The sequence below is a fragment of the Corvus brachyrhynchos genome, unplaced genomic scaffold, assembly GCF_000691975.1.
Source record: "Corvus brachyrhynchos isolate BGI_N302 unplaced genomic scaffold, ASM69197v1 scaffold28, whole genome shotgun sequence".
In the NCBI taxonomy this organism is placed as follows: Eukaryota; Metazoa; Chordata; class Aves; order Passeriformes; family Corvidae; genus Corvus; species Corvus brachyrhynchos.
The window spans coordinates 6,961,396-6,965,966 of record NW_008246058.1 but is presented as its reverse complement, the minus strand read 5'-3'; the positions used below and the strand labels follow the sequence as shown (position 1 = coordinate 6,965,966).

Here is a 4,571-nt window from a genome sequence, read left to right as displayed (position 1 = left end):
CAGCAGGAAAGATTTTTAAAAACAGATTGAAAAACAAGAATAAAAATAACTGCATCAACAGGGCCTTTCTTCCTTAGGCCACAAGCCCGTTTTTACTTGATATTTTAAAAAAATGCAGTTTGGCCACTAAAACCAATCCAGAACATTATTAAAAGTTAAAAGCTACCAATTACTTCTGTCTGTTCTTTTAAAGCAAAGTTTGGCATTACGTCAGTTGGTTTAAAGAAAACAAGAAAGAGAGAGAGAAAGAAGGAGAGAAAGTTTCCTGCTTGTATAAATTAAACCACCAGGGAAGGTGTCTAGCCACTTGTAAAGCATTTATTACAGGTTTTTAAAGGGCTAGTAATGTTTTAAAAATTAAATATTTTAAAATAAATTTAAAGGAAAAAAGATGATCTGAGGCTGGAAAGAAAGCAGACTTATGAGAAATTAGACATGCATCAACTGAAGCTAAGAAACTAAAAATTACTGTTAGGACTAAACTTTGCAATTCAAAATAACTCTATTTTCAAGTCAGAAAATCTTATTGTAGCTGCTGTACTCACACACATCCCTTACGAGACAGAAAAGTTCCACCGACCTTTACGGGGTGGAACCAACTGGGTTCTGCAGAAACGTCCTACGGAAGCGCCACTCGTGGCAGCTACGCCTTTAATGAAGTATTTTCTTTCTACAGCTTTACTAAATCCACATACAGAGATCCGCATCAGGAATAAGATTCCTCAGTTAATGCAGCAGGACCATATTAAAAATCACTGATAGAAGGATGGGCAAGTTCTATTAAATTTTTAGATGTATTTTTCACTGGTGGTGTTATTATAAAAGTTTAAAGAACCACTTTAAAGGTACTAGAAAATAAGAATCCGATAGCACAGAACATGAATAAAACATAATGGCTATTAAACAGAGCTTCTTACACACAGCTGCGCCAGTTCACCTAAATCACAGTCTTCTAAACCCCATGATGCCAAATCAGAGGCTCCTCTGACTCTGGACGACACATCAAGTGGAATGGTGTTCGGTTGTGCAACACTTTTGGTGTGTGGCAAAATGTCCACTGGGGATTTAAATCGAGACTAGGGGAGCTATCCTCCCATTGCTCCGTGTTTCATTTGAGCCTTGGTCTGCATGACAAGAAGTCAGAGTAATATGCCAGCACTTCCCTCCCCTCCCTGTGCTCCTCTGCCCCAGCAGCGTTTCTTACGTTCTGGGCACATATACAACGGGCGAAGGAGCCGCGTTCTGGGAGGCCCTTTATTGATTAGGTGCAAAGTAGCATCAAGGAGTGAATAATAAGCATGATCTGAAAAATGTAGTTGCATGTCTTGCCCTTGTAAACATTTACTATTTAATGGTGTAATTGCACTTTAATCCTTTACATCATCTGAGATAATTCATTGTGCTTTTCTTTTAATTAGCAAACACACAATCCAAAAAAAGCAAAGCCCAGAAAGTTTGTATGTACCATAAAAACTGAAGCACAAATAGTTTTAAAATAATCAAATATTCTCTCTTTGGATGCAAGCTTATCTTTTAAAGTCAAAAGAGAACTTCATTGGCACAGGGCAGGAAAAAGAACTCCATAATTCATGACAATACCAAGAAAAAGAGTTCTTCTCCAGGAGGACTGGAAAGGGCACCTTTATTTATCTTCTGGACAGACAAAAATAATAGAACCTAGACCAGATATGCTGTAATTAATGTATCCAAAGGTCAACAGGCAATGGTATTTATACAATAGATGGGTGCAGACTACGCTGGTTATAGTATTAATCACCAGTATTTGAAAATAACATTGTTTTCTTACTAGGTAAGAACTTGAGAAAGTTTCAGAAACAAAAAAGAAATATTTTTCTTTTTTTTCTCATACCTGCCTGCTATTCTTTTTAACCAATTGTTTTTTAACTCATGAGGTATAATATTTGGGACAAATATATCCAAGTTCACAGTTGCCCGGAACTGCCAAAAACAGACCCAGACTACCTCACTAGTTGGGCTGAGGAAACTAAATTAAGCAAGGGCAAACACCAACTGGAAAGTTGTCAGTTTACTGAATGAATGGCTTCATTTCACATACCAGTTAGAATACCTTAATCAGAATATATTTCTGTTCAAGGCCAATACTTTTACTACCAGATGGCAGTTTGTTCTACCTGAAACTGTATTAAAAATATAATTTATTTCCACTTTACTTTCACCTAACAAAAAGGGCTGTCAGATTCCCAGCCTATCATGTTCAAAAATACTTAACCATAACCGTTCTCACAATATTGTATTCGGTGTTACCCACAAACCTTTATTAAAGCAATATTGCCAGTGTGGCTTCAGTTAAGATCTGAGAATGTTTCTATTAAGATTATTACATTAAAATATTGTCAAGAGTTTGTAAGAAACATAAATATTCATACACACATGATCCCCCCAGCCTTAGAAGGAAAGTTCCACATAAAAAGAAAAATTTAAATACGTACCAAAAGTTGCCTGGTTGTAATTACATTTTGGGTTTTTTTCCTAAATGTCTCTGCTAATTTTTTAACTCTTTCATACTGTAATGTAAAATAGTTTTATTTCAAAGCAACTGCCTGATAAAATGCTAAAAGAGGTAATTCGCATGAACAGAAAGTAATTAGTCACTGTTTGCACAATGCTTTGAAAATACAAAACCCAATGTGTGAACTAGCATTAAAATATAATATGATTGGAATACACAGATTTGACAAGCAACAATTGCATGTCACAGACACTCGAGTCCACAGACAAGAACTAGGACTATGCTGTTATAAATGCACTATCACAATATGTGGATAATAACATTCTTTACACTCAGCCAGAGCATGCTTGATAATAGTGTGCACTGTGGAAGTTTACTACAAATGCTAGAGAAGACATTATAGAAAATAATCCTGCTAGGGATTCATCAAATGTTACTGAATTTACTCTCACTGATAAAAATGTAAGTCAACCCATAAAGCTACCATATAAATGATACTAAAAATGCATTAAAAACATGAAAGGATAACCTGGCTGCATCGTGTTTGATGCCCAAAGAGGTCTCATATCTGTGAAGTTGTCATTTACATTCTTTTCTTTTATTAACACTGCTATGAAATAAAAAAAAGCCATACTCTCACAGGCAAAGACTGCTCAGTGTTATTTGGAGTCTGTTTTAGAGGATCACAGGCAAAACATGTAAACTTAAAAGCTGATGCAACTTTGCCCTTTACTTACTTTGTTGTGACTATGTATATGCAAAGTTTCAAACAGAGAAAGTTATTATATTCAACCAAAAAAAAAAAAAAGAGCGATAATCAGACAGAACAGGGTGGATTATGAACTATTTTTCTCATGTCTAATCTCCCTTGATTATAAAAAGGTGAAGCAGACTTCTGTTGTCACAGTCTGAGGATAAACTTGTATACAGGCACTGATGCACTACTGAACTTCAGAATTACTGATTCTTCGTGGCAAACCTCACGCAGGTATACATTATTCAAGAGCAAAAAAGAAAAATACTTTTTTTCCTCTTTACAGAGAAAGGTTCCACTTGTTTGGTTTGACCATATTATTAACAGACTTTCATTCAGTGGTTAAAATAGAAAAAAAAATCTTTCAAAGTGTTGATATCATTTCCAGACAGTCTTGTCAGCATCACAATTTACAGGAAATAGTTGATGTTCTCAAACAAACCCTGTATTTACTCATAGACCCAGAGTACTTAAAAAAAAAAAAAAAAAAACAAACCAACTTTCACTCCTTTGGAGGCTTTTTTTTAAATGTCACTCTGGTGGAATATCTGAGAGAGCTGTCTAACCTAACACACAGACTGTGAACATGAGGCAAACACAGACTGCAGTTCAGAAGACTGCTGTAACTTTTATTCTCATTTCGTCCACGTCAGGAACTGGCTCTTACCACTACCTTCCTTTGCTGCCCCTTGCATTTTTAACTCTGGCAGTCTTCTCTAAATGTTCAACTTTTACTAAAACCAACAGGAAAGTAACATGATGCCACCAACATCCATAGGATTCAGTTGCATAGTTGAAGACGACAGCCCGAATGACAAAAAAGTTTGATGGTTCCTTGAGAATTTACTGAACTCGGTTAAATATAACCTGAGATGTATTAAATTATTGTCTCCTTCCATCAATATTTGAAACGTGCTGCGTACTGTAAAAGAGTGAAGGCAGCATAGTCTGCAGAACAGCTTACATTTTCTTTACTAGAGGATCTTTTCCCCTCTGAAGGGACTTGTCGCCTCGGTTCCCAAAGGGTTCTGGAGTGACCCGGCTCCTGCTCTACCAGGCAAGGTGCTCGCACTGGCAGAGAATCCGTGATGGAGGGGAGACGTCCCTCCAGCTTATCACTTAAGTCACCTTAGCTCTGTCAGTGCACTGGAGAAGTTTGCCATTTGCAGACAGAAAACACAACCGGTCGTGGAAAAATAAAGATAAAGGAGACTACCGGGCCCCACTAGAACCCGCGTAGGAGTGCCGGGGTGTTTGAGCGCCGTGATTTGCAGCAGGGAGGCAGATAAACAAAGCCCCCGAAATGTCAAGCCCCCTCGGGGAGCC

General features: G+C 37.3%; 1 protein-coding gene across 1 annotated transcript in view; it reads right to left on the bottom strand.

The window, feature by feature from the left end:
* TRPS1 (transcriptional repressor GATA binding 1) overlaps positions 1 to 937 on the bottom strand; it is a 209,939-nt gene extending 209,002 nt beyond the window's left edge. Inside the window, exon 1 of the mRNA XM_017746083.1 lies at positions 918 to 937. The gene's annotated coding sequence lies outside the window, so the exon portion shown is untranslated. The remainder of the gene's footprint in view (positions 1 to 917) is intronic.
* Between the last annotated feature and the right edge of the window lie 3,634 nt (positions 938 to 4,571).